The sequence below is a fragment of the Arachis hypogaea genome, chromosome 19 (genome assembly GCF_003086295.3).
Source record: "Arachis hypogaea cultivar Tifrunner chromosome 19, arahy.Tifrunner.gnm2.J5K5, whole genome shotgun sequence".
NCBI classification, from domain to species: domain Eukaryota; kingdom Viridiplantae; phylum Streptophyta; class Magnoliopsida; order Fabales; family Fabaceae; genus Arachis; species Arachis hypogaea.
This window is the reverse complement of record NC_092054.1, coordinates 109,348,292-109,360,773: the sequence shown is the minus strand read 5'-3', so window position 1 is coordinate 109,360,773 and position 12,482 is coordinate 109,348,292. Positions and strand designations below refer to the sequence as shown.

Sequence of the window (12,482 nt, the reverse complement as noted above, 5' to 3'; positions counted from 1 at the left end):
TTCTTTGTTATTTTCAATTCTGTTTGCTAACCCACTAACTGTTTGATATATTGCATCACCCACAACTAACAGTAATTCTGACACAAATACTGTCTGCACCTATTTTCTTTGCTTGTACTTGTTGGTTGTATGACAGGGAGAAGAAGTGGGGCTTCAACTTCCTTTGATTCTGAACCTGAGAGAACCTTCCTTAGACTAAGGAGGGAGGCAAAAGAAAAACGTGTAGTTGGTGCTGAAGAAGAGGAGGAACACTTTGAGAAATACTTTGAACCAAACATGGAAGAAAACATGGAAAAACATCATGAAGAAGAGACTCACAACCATGGCAGAGGAGGTGGAGCAAATCATGCTGGGGAGGATAGAAGAGTTTTGGGCTCTTACATCAATCCAAACCTAGGCAATTGTGGAAGTAGCATCCAAAAGCCAACAATCCATGCCAACAACTTTGAACTTAAACCACAGCTCATCACCCTTGTTCAAAACAACTGTTCGTTTGGAGGAGGTGTTCAAGAAGACCCCAATCAACATTTGACCACCTTCCTGAGAATATGTGACACAGTGAAATCTAATGGTGTTCATCCTGACGCCTATAGACTGCTCTTATTTCCTTTCTCACTCAGGGACAAGGCAGCCAAGTGGCTGGAATCCTTCCCAAGGGAGAGCTTGACAACTTGGGAGGATGTGGTGAACAAATTCTTAGCAAGATTCTACCCTCCTCAACGAATCAATAGGCTGAGAGCTGAGGTTCAAACTTTCAGGCAACAAGATGGTGAGACTCTGTATGAAGCATGGGAGAGGTTCAAGGACTTAACAAGGAGGTGTCCACCTGACATGTTCAACGAATGGGTGCAGCTGCACATTTTCTATGAAGGGCTCTCTTATGAGTCAAAGAAGGCCATAGACCATTCATCTGGAGGATCTTTGAACAAGAAAAAGACCATTGAGGAAGCCACAGATGTTATTGAAACAGTAGCAGAAAACGACTACTTCTATGCTTCCAAAAGAGGGAACACAAGAGGAGTGATGGAGCTAAACAATGTAGATACTCTGTTGGCCCAAAACAAGCTCATTACCCAGCAGCTAGCTGACCTCATCAAGAAGATGGAGAGGAACCAAGTAGCAGCAATCTCATCTTCATCAACAATCCAAGAAGGAGTGAATGAAGAAGCAGAGGGAGTCAGGAGCAAGCCAACTACATTGGAAATTCACCAAGGAAAAACTATGATCCATACTCCAAGACTTACAACCCTGGATGGAGAAACCACCCAAACTTTGGGTGGGGAAGTGAGCAAGATCAAAACCAAGATCAGAGACGTTACAACTCCAACAACAATGCAGCTCACCAGCAATTCACCCAGAGGACATCTCAACACCCCCACAACAACACTTCTCCACACACTTATCAAAACCAAAATAGCACATCTGCTCTGAACCACTCATCAATTGATGACAAGCTCTCTAAGATTGAAGCCTTACTTGAAGGAATATACCAATAGATTCAAGAAAATAAGGTGTTCAAAGAGGAGGTGCGAGCCAATATTAAGAACCAGGGAGAGACCATTAGGAAGCTGGAATTCCAGGTGGGATATTTAGCTGAGAAGATTCCCAAACCTACTGATAGCTTCCCAAGTGACACGGAGAAAAACTCCAAGGGAGAAGCAAAGAAAGTAAGATGGGAAGATTGCAAAATGGTCACTACAAGTGATCAAGAGACTAAAGACAAGCAAGGCAAACTTCTCAAACAATCTGAAGACAACTCAATAAAGGAGGAGGATAGAGATCACAAAGAACCAGAAATGTCACAACAAGAGTTGCTGAAGCTCTATGCACCCTTTCCTCAACTGCTCAATGGTGCTGTGGGAAAAAGAATATACTCAAGGTTCCTAGACTTGTTTGCATCTCTGCATGTGAACATACCATTTATCAAGGCAATTCAACAAATGCCTGTATTCATCAAGTATATGAAGGAACTTCTTCCCAGGAAAAGCTCACTCAAGGGAGGGCAGACTATAGTGATGAACAAGGAATGTAGTGCCCTTATTCAACCTGAGTTGCCTACAAAAAGAAGAGACCCAGGAAGTTTTCATATCCCTTGTGCCATAGGTAAAACTATGTTCGACAGAGCACTATGTGATTTGGGGGCCAGCATCAACTTACAGCCCTTATCCCTGGTGAAGAGGCTGCAGATTAATGAGATAATGCCCACAGATGTTATTATCAGACTGGCTGACAAAACTCAAAAGCAAGCAATAGGAGTGGTGGAAAATGTATTGCTAAAGGTTGGGAAATACTTTCTCCCAACAGACTTTGTCATTCTGGACATGGAAGAGAGTCACACTTACCCAATCATATTGGGAAGACCATTCCTAGCTACGGCCAGAGCACTTATCGATGTAGAGAAAGGGGGAGCTAATATTGAGAATCCATGATGAACGACTCAGCTTCAATGTCTTCAAACTCTCACAAGAAATAGATCAAGAGGACAAGGAACTAAGCACAGATGATAGTGAGACACTTAAAGAAAAAAGAAGCACTGAAGCACAGCCAGCTCATTCTGAGACCCCCTTAACTGACAAACAAGGAAAACAGCAATTGCCACAGCTCAAGGAAAAGTTGGAGGAACCCAAACCTCTAGAGGCAGGTGAAGACAGCATCACAACTCCTTGGAGAAAAGAGGTCACCAAGGGGAAGGCAACCTCAAAAGAAATAAAGAAGAAGGTACCAAGGAGATGGAGGAACAAGAAGATCCCTACGGAAGACTTCTCTCCAGGGGATAGAGTTGTCTCAGCTTACTTCCCAGATATCCCCCCTAATCTCCCTACTGTACCATCTCAGTTACCTAAGGTCTTCACTATCAACAGTGTTCTTTCCCTAGAACATGTGGAGATCATTGATCCAACCAATAGATACAAGTCCACAACAAGAGGGGAGGACTTTAAGCACTACCAACCACCCTGATGAAGGAAAAACGTCAAGCTAGTGACGCTAAAGAAGCGCTTCATGGGAGCCAACCCATGGTTTATATGTTTTTAAAATAATGAATAAATCAATGTTTATGAATTTCAACCCAAACTTGACAAACAGTTGGTGAAATCTTTATCATGCAGTATATAATGAAGAACAAGTTTGGTGTTCAAAGCAAACCAAGATGCATGCTAGTCTTGGGAGCTTTGAACAAAACTTTTCATCACATTGCTTCAAACTAAGTTTGGTGTCACCCCATGGTGCCACCAAAATGCATATAAAGACCCACCAATAGTTAGTTAGTTAGTTAGTTGGAATTCATAAATAAACAATCAAATCCTTTCTTCCCTTGTATTCTAGCCGAAGAGTTTAAATTTTTTATGATATTAATTTCCTGATTTTAAATCTTTATAGGAAAGGAAAGGGAGCATAAAAAGGGATAGATTGGACAACCAAACAAAGAAGGTTTGGACACCACAAGAGGAGGGTGATGAGCGGATAATTTATACATTTTTTGGCATTGTTTTCAGTATGTTTTTAGTAGGATCTAGTTACTTTTAGGGATGTTTTCATCAGTTTTTATGTTAAATTCACATTCTGGACTTTACTATGAGTTTGTGTGTTTTTCTGTGATTTCAGGTATTTTCTGGCTGAAATGGAGGGACTTGAGCAGAAATCAGATTCAGAGGTTGAAGAAGGACTGCTGATGTTGTTGGATTCTGACCTCCCTGCACTCAAAGTGGATTTTCTGGAGCTACAGAACTCGAAATGGTACGCTTCCAATTGCGTTGGAAAGTAGACATCCAGGGATTTCCAGTAATATATAATAGTTCATATTTTGGCCAAGAATAGACAACGTAAACGGGCGTTCAACTCCAGCTTTCTACCCAAATCTGGCGTCCAGCGCCAGAAAAGGAGCCAAAACCAGAGTTGAACGCCCAAACTGGCACAAAAGCTGGCGTTTAACTCCAAGAAGGACCTCTACACGTGCAACACTCAAGCTCAGCCCAAGCACACACCAAGTGGGCCCCGAAAGTGGATTTATGCATCAATTACTTACTTCTGTAAACCCTAGTAGCTTGTTTATTACAAATAGGACCTTTTACTATTGTATTAGACATCTTTGGTCTCAGTTTTAATCCATTGTTTATCTTAGGAGACTATTGATCACGTTTTAGGGGGTTGGCCATCTCGGCCATGCCTGGACCTTTCACTTATGTATTTTCAACGGTAGAGTTTCTACACTCCATAGATTAAGATGTGGAGCTCTGCTGTTCCTCAAAGATTAATGCAAAGTACTACTGTTTTCTATTCAATTCATCTTATTTCGCTTCTAAGATATTCATTCGCACTTCAACCTGAATGTGATGAACGTGACAATCATCATCATTCCCTATGAACACGTGCCTGACAACCACTTCCGTTCTACATTAGAATTGAATGAGTATCTCTTAGATCTCTTAATCGGAATCTTCGTGGTGTAAGCTAGAATGATGGCGGCATTCAAGAGAATCCGGAAAGTCTAAACCTTGTCTGTGGTATTCTGAGTAGGATTCAATGATTGAATGACTGTGACGAGCTCCAAACTCGCGATTGCTGGGCGTAGTGACAGACGCAAAAGGATAGTAAATCCTATTCCAGCATGATCGAGAACCGACAGATGAATAGCCGTGCCGTGACAGGGTGCGTTGACCATTTTCACTGAGAGGATAAGATGAAGCCATTGACAAGGGTGATGCCTCCAGACGATTAGCCATGCCGTGACAGGGCATTTGGATCATTTTCCCGAGAGAAGACCGAAAGTAGCCATTGACAATGGTGATGTATCACATAAAGCCAGCCATGGAAAGGAGTAAGACTGATTGGATGAAGATAGCAGGAAAGCAGAGGTTCAGAGGAACGAAAAGCATCTCCATTCGCTTATCTGAAATTCCTGCCAATGATTTACATAAGTACCTCTATCACTATTCTATTATTTATTTTCGAAAACCCATTACTATTTTATATCTACCTGACTGAGATTTACAAAGTGACCATAGCTTGCTTCATACCAACAATCTCCGTGGGATTCGACCCTTACTCACGTAAGGTATTACTTGGATGACCCAGTGCACTTGCTGGTTAGTTGTGCGAAGTTGTGAACCATGGTATTGGCATCATGTGTTTGGCGCCATTACCAGGGAAAGAAAGAGCAATGAATTTTACATAATTAAAGTGTAATCACAATTTCTGCGCACCAAGTTTTTGGCGCCGTTGCCGGGGATTGTTCGAGTTTGGACAACTGACGGTTCATCTTGTTGCTCAGATTAAGTAATTTTCTTTTTGTTTTATTTTCAAAAATTTTTCAAAAATATTTCAAAATTTCTCCTTTGTTTTCGAAAAAAAAAATTTTAAAATAAAAATGTTTTCAAAAAAATATAATTTTTCTTCAGAATTTTTAAGAATGAATTCTAGTGTTTCATGAAGCATGGCTGGCTGTAAAGCCATGTCTAATACGACTGTAGGGCATGTTAGACGTGTCATGTCTGAGTTACATACTAAAGCTTGGCTGGCTATTAAGCCAAGCCTGACCCTTTGATTGGAGCTTTAGAGCATAAGATTCCTGGAATTCATATTAAAAATTTTGGAATCCTTATTTTTCTTTTTCAAAATGATTTTCGAAAAAAAATTAATTAAAAGAAAAATGCAAAAAAATCATAAAATCATAAAAAATCAAAAATATTTTTGTGTTTCTTGTTTGAGTCATGTGTCATGTTATAAGTTTGGTGTCAATTGCATGTTCATCTTGCATTTTTCGAAAATTCTCATGCATTCATAGTGTTCTTCATGATCTTCAAGTTGTTCTTGGTAAGTCTTCTTGTTTGATCTTTGCATTTGCATGTTTTGTGTCTTTTCTTGTTTTTCATATGCATTCTTGAAATTCTTAGTGTCTAAGCATTAAAGAATTCTAAGTTTGGTGTCTTGCATGTTTTCCTTGCATTAAAAATTTTTCAAAAATGTGTTCTTGATGTTCATCATGATCTTCATAGTGTTCTTGGTGTTCATCTTGACATTTATAGCATTCTTGCATGCATTCATTATTTTGATCTAAAATTCTCATGCATTGCATCATTTTTTTTGTTTTTCTCTCTCATCATAAAAATTCAAAAATAAAAAAAAAATATCTTTCCCTTTTTCTCTCTCATAAATTCAAAAATGAGATTTGACATTTTCAAAATTTTTTAAAAATCCAGTTGTTTTCATGAGTCAAATCAAAATTTTCAATTTAAAAATCTCACCTTTTTCAAAATCTTTTTCAAAAATCAAATCTTTTTCAAATTTCTTAGTTATTTTCGAAAATTCCAAAAATATTTTTCAAAAATATTTTTCTTATTTTTATATCAAATTTTCGAAAATAACATAATCAATTAATATTTTGATTCAAAAATTTCAAGTTTGTTACTTACTTGTTAAGAAAGATTCAAACTTTAAGTTCTAGAATCATATCTTGTGATTTCTTGTGAATCAAGTCATTAATTGAGATTTTAAAAATTAAATATTTTTCAAAAACTAATTTCAATCATATCTTTTCAAAAAATATCTTCTTATCTTATCTTTTTCAAAAATTTGATTTCAAAATATCTTTTCTAACTTCCTAACTTCTTATCTTTTCAAAATTTATTTCAACTAACTAACTAACTTTTTGTTTGCTTCTTATCTTTTTCAAAACTACCTAACTAACTCTCTCTCTCTAATTTTCGAAAATATCTTCCCCCTTTTTCAAAAATTTCTTTTTAATTAACTAATTATTTTAAATTTTGATTTTAAAAATTTTCAAAAAAAAATTACTAACATTTTTCAAAAACTATTTTCGAAAATCACTAACTCTTTTTCAAAAATTATTTTCGAAATTTCCCCTCTCTCATCTTATTCTATTTATTTATTCATCTACTAACATCTCTCCCTCACCCACCAAAAATCCGAACCCTCTCTCTCTCTTTCTGAGTTCAGATTTTTCTCTTCTTCTTTTCTTCTACTAACAATAAGGAACCTCTTTACTGTGACATAGAGGATTCCTCTTCTTTTCTTTTTCTCTTCTCTTTCTTATGAGCAGGGACAGAGAAAAAGGCATTTTTGTTGAAGTTGATCCAGAACCTGAAAGGACTCTGAAGAGGAAATTAAGAGAAGCTAAATTACAACAATCCAGAGACAACTTGATTGAAAATTTCGAACAAGTAAAGGAGATGGCAGCCGAACCCAACAACAATGCAAGGAGAATGCTTGGTGACTTTACTGCACCAAATTCCAATTTACATGGAAGAAGCATCTCCATTCCTGCCATTGGAGCAAACAACTTTGAGCTGAAACCTCAATTAGTTTCTCTGATGCAGCAGAACTGCAAGTTTCATGGACTTCCATCTGAAGATCCTTTTCAGTTCTTAACTGAATTCTTGCAGATATGTGATACTGTTAAGACTAATGGAGTAGATCCTGAAGTCTACAGGCTCATGCTTTTCCCTTTTGCTGTAAGAGACAGAGCTAGAGTATGGTTGGACTCTCAACCTAAGGATAGCCTAAACTCTTGGGATAAACTGGTCAAGGCTTTCCTAGCCAAGTTCTTTCTTCCTCAAAAGCTGAGCAAGCTTAGAGTGGATATTCAAACCTTCGGACAAAAAGAAGGTGAATCCCTCTATGAAGCTTGGGAGAGATACAAAGGACTGACCAAAAAGTGTCCTTCTGACATGCTTTCAGAATGGACCATCCTGGATATATTCTATGATGGTCTGTCTGAGTTATCTAAGATGTCATTGGATACCTCTACAGGTGGATCCATTCACCTAAAGAAAAAGCCTGCAGAAGCTCAAGAACTCATTGACATGGTTGCAAATAACCAGTTCATGTACACTTCTGAAAGGAATCCTGTGAATAATAGGACGCCTATGAAGAAGGGAGTTCTTGAAATTGATACTCTGAATGCCATATTGGTTCAGAATAAAATATTGACTCAGCAAGTCAATATGATCTCTCAGAGTCTGAATGGAGTGCAAGCTGCATCCAACAGTACTCAAGAGGCATCTTCTGAAGAAGAAGCTTATGATCCTGAGAACCCTGCAATAGCAGAGGTGAATTACTTAGGTGAACCTTATGGAAACACCTATAACTCATCATGGAGAAATCATCTAAATTTCTCATGGAAGGATCAAAAGCCTCAACAAGGCTTTAATAATGGTGGAAGAAACAGGTTTAGCAATAGCAAGCCTTTTCCATCATCCACTCAGCAACAGACAGAGAATTCTGAGCAAAATCCATCTAGCTTAGCAAACTTAGTCTCTGATCTATCTAAGGCCACAGTGAGTTTCATGAATGAAACAAGGTCTTCCATTAGAAATCTGGAAGCACAAGTGGGCCAGCTGAGTAAAAGGATCACTGAAATCCCTTCTAGTACTCTCCCAAGCAATACAGAAGAGAATCCAAAAGGAGAGTGCAAGGCCATTGACATAAGCACCATGGCCGAACCTGTAAGGGAAGGAGAGGACGTGAATCCCAAGGAGGAAGACCTCTTGGGACGTCCAGTGATCAATAAGGAGCTTCCCTCTGAGGAACCAAAGGACTCTGAGGCTCATCTAGAGACCATAGAGATCCCATTAAACCTCTTTATGCCCTTCATGAGCTCTGATGAGTATTCCTCTTCTGAAGAGAATGAGGATGTTACTGAAGAGCAAACAGCCAAGTTTCTTGGTGCAATCATAAAGCTGAATGCCAAATTATTTGGCATTGATACTTGGGAAGTTGAACCTCCCTTGTTCATCAATGAACTAAGTGATCTGGATCAAATGACATTGCCTCAGAAGAGACAGGATCTTGAAAAGTTCATAATACCTTGTACCATAGGCACCATGATCTTTAAGGCCCTGTGTGACCTTGGTTCAGGAATAAACCTCATGCCCCTCTCTGTAATAGAGAAACTGGGAATCTATGGGGTGCAAGCTGCTAAAATCTCATTAGAGATGGCAGACAATTCAAGAAAACAGGCATATGGACAAGTAGAGGACGTGTTAGTAAAGGTTGAAGGCCTTTACATCCCTGCTGATTTCATAGTCCTGGATACTGGAAAGGAAGAGGATGAATCCATCATCTTAGGAAGACCTTTCCTGGCCACAGCAAGAGCTGTGATTGATGTTGATAGAGGTGAACTAGTCCTTCAATGGAATGAGGACTCCCTTGTATTTAAAACTCAAGGATCTCCCTCTGCAACCATGGAGAGGAAGCATGAAAAGTTTCTCTCAAAGCAGAGTCAACCCAAGCCCCCACAGTCAAACTCTAAGTTTGGTGTTGGGAGGCCACAACCAAACTCTAAGTTTGGTGTTGAACTCCCATATCCAAACTCTAAGTTTGGTGTTGGAGAGTCTCAACAATGCTCTGAACATCTGTGAGGCTCCATGAGAGCCCACTGTCAAGCTATTGACATTAAAGAAGCGCTTGTTGGGAGGCAACCCAATTTTTATTTATCTAACTATATTTTTCTTAGTTATATGTCTTTATAGGTTCATGATCATGAGGAGTCACAAAATAAATATAAAAATTGAAAATGGAATCAAAAACAGCAGAAGAAAAATCACACCCTGGAGGAGCATCTGCCTGGCGTTCAACGCCAGAACAGAGCATGGTTCTGGCGCTGAACGCCCAAAATGGGCAGCATTCTGGCGCTGAACGCCCAGAACAAGCATGGTTCTGGCGTTCAACGCCAGAAATGGCAACAAATGGGCATTGAACGCCCAAAAAGGGCACCAACCTGGCGCTGAACGCCCAGAGTTGTGTGCAAGGGCATTTTGCATGCCTAAATTGGTGCAGGGATGTAAATGCCTTGACACCTCAAGATCTGTGGACCCCACAGGATTTTCTCAGGATCTGTGGACCCCACAGGATCCCCACCTACCTCATCATCTCTCTTTCCATTCATGATCATCCCTTCTGTTTTCCATTTACCACTCACATCCATACACCCACTACCTTCAAAATTCAACATCTCTCTCCCACTCAATCCAACCCATATGGCCGAATACACACATCCATCCATCTCCTCCATATCTTCTTCTTCTTCTTCTATTCTTTCTTCTTTTGCTCGAGGGCAAGCAACATTCTAAGTTTGGTGTGGTAAAAGCATAGCTTTTTTGTTTTTTTTTTCCATAACCATTGATGGAACCTAAGGCCAGAGAAACCTCTAGAAAGAGCAAAGGGAAGACAAAAGCTTCCATCAAGTGTCTATAGCTCAGTGGTAGAACATTTGACTGCAAATCAAGAGATCCCTGAGATACCTCAGGGGATACATTTTCTTCCACACAATTATTGGAAGCAACTAAGGGTGGAACATCAAGAGCACTCCATCATGCTCCATGAAATAAGAGAAGATCAAAAAGCAATGAGGGAGGAGCAACAAAGACAAGGAAGAGACATAGAAGAGCTCAAGGACATCATTGGTTCCTCAAGAAGGAAACGCCACCATCACTAAGGTGGATTCATTCCTTGTTCTTATTTCTTCTGTTTTTCATTTTCTATGTTGTGTGCTTATCTATGTTTGTGTCTTCATTACATGATCATTAGTAGTTAGTAACTGTGTCTTAAAGTTATAAATGTCCTATGAATCCATCACCTCTCTTAAATGAAAAATGTTTTAATTCAAAAGAACAAGAAGTACACGAGTTTCGAATGTATCCTTGAACTTAGCTTAATTATATTGATGTGGTGACAATGCTTCTTGTTTTCTGAATGTATGCTTGAACAGTGCATATGTCTTTTGAAGTTGTTGTTTAAGAATGTTAAATATGTTGGCTCTTGAAAGAATGATGACTAGGAGACATGTTATTTGATAATCTAAAAAATCATAAAAATGATTCTTGAAGCAAGAAAAAGCAGCAAAGAACAAAGCTTGCAGAAAAAAAAATAGGCGAGAAAAAAAAAAGAGAGCAAAAGCAAGAAGAAAAAGCCAAAAGCTCTTAAAACCAAGAGGCAAGAGCAAAAAGCCAGTAACCCTTAAAACCAAAAGGCAAGGGTAAATAAAAAGGATCCCAAGGCTTTGAGCATCAGTGGATAGGAGGGCCTAAAGGAATAAAATCCCGGTCTAAGCGGCTAAACCGAGCTGTCCCTAACCATGTGCTTGTGGCGTGGAGGTGTCAAGTGAAAACTTGAGACTGAGCGGTTAAAGTCAAGGTCCAAAGCAAAAAAAGAGTGTGCTTAAGAACCCTGGACACCTCTAATTGGGGACTTTAGCAAAGCTGAGTCTCAATCTGAAAAGGTTCACCCAAATTATGTGTCTGTGGCATTTATGTATCCGGGGGTAATACTGGAAAACAAAGTGCTTAGGGCCACGGCCAAGACTCATAAAGAAGCTGTGTTCAAGAATCATCATACTGAACTAGGAGAATCAATAACACTATCTGAACTCTGAGTTCTTATAGATGCCAATCATTCTGAACCTCAATGGATAGAGTGAGATGCCAAAACTATTCAAGAGGCAAAAAGCTATAAGTCCCGCTCATTTGATTGGAGCTATGTTTCATTGATAGTTTAGAATTTATAGTATATTCTCTTCTTTTTATCCTATTTGATTTTCAGTTGCTTGGGGACAAGCAACAATTTAAGTTTGGTGTTGTGATGAGCGGATAATTTATACGCTTTTTGGCATTGTTTTTAGTATGTTTTTAGTAGGATCTAGTTACTTTTAGGGATGCTTTCATTAGTTTTTATGTTAAATTCATATTTCTGGACTTTACTATGAGTTTGTGTGTTTTTTTGTGATTTCAGGTATTTTCTGGCTCAAATTTAGGGACTTGAGCAGAAATCAGATTCAGAGGTTGAAGAAGGACTGCTGATGCTGTTGGATTCTGACCTCCCTGCACTCAAAGTGGATTTTCTGGAGCAACAGAACTCGAAATGGTGCGCTTCCAATTGCGTTAGAAAGTAGACATCCAGGGCTTTCCAGCAATATATAATAGACCATACTTTGGCCAAGAATAGACGACGTAAACTGGCGTTCAACGCCAGCTTTCTGCCCAAATCTGGCGTCCAGCGCCAGAAAAGGAGCCAAAACCAGAGTTGAACACCCAAACTGGCACAAAAGCTGGCGTTCAACTCCAAGAAGGACCTCTACACGTGCAACACTCAAGCTCAGCCCAAGCACACACCAAGTGGGCCCCGGAAGTGGATTTATGCATCAATTACTTACTTCTGTAAACCCTAGTAGCTAGTTTATTATAGATAGGACCTTTTACTATTGTATTAGACATCTTTGGTCTCAGTTTTAATCCATTGTTCATCTTAGGAGACTATTGATCACGTTTTAGGGGGCTGGCCATCTCGGCCATGCCTGGACCTTTCACTTATGTATTTTCAACGGTAGAGTTTCTACACTCCATAGATTAAGGTGTGGAGCTCTGCTGTTCCTCAAAGATTAATGCAAAGTACTACTGTTTTCTATTCAATTCATCTTATTTCGCTTCTAAGATATTCATTCGCACTTCAACCTAAATGTGATGAACATG

At 39.1% G+C, this 12,482-nt stretch overlaps 2 non-coding genes across 2 annotated transcripts; both read right to left on the bottom strand.

Moving 5' to 3' along the window:
* Window positions 1-729: 729 nt before the first annotated feature.
* Window positions 730-833, bottom strand: LOC112780455 (small nucleolar RNA R71). The gene has a single exon (XR_003191290.1). It is a non-coding gene; the product is annotated as a small nucleolar RNA R71 (small nucleolar RNA).
* A 6,750-nt stretch (window positions 834-7,583) lies between these two features.
* Window positions 7,584-7,691, bottom strand: LOC112781884 (small nucleolar RNA R71). Its single transcript, XR_003192634.1, has one exon. It is a non-coding gene; the product is annotated as a small nucleolar RNA R71 (small nucleolar RNA).
* Window positions 7,692-12,482: the final 4,791 nt, after the last annotated feature.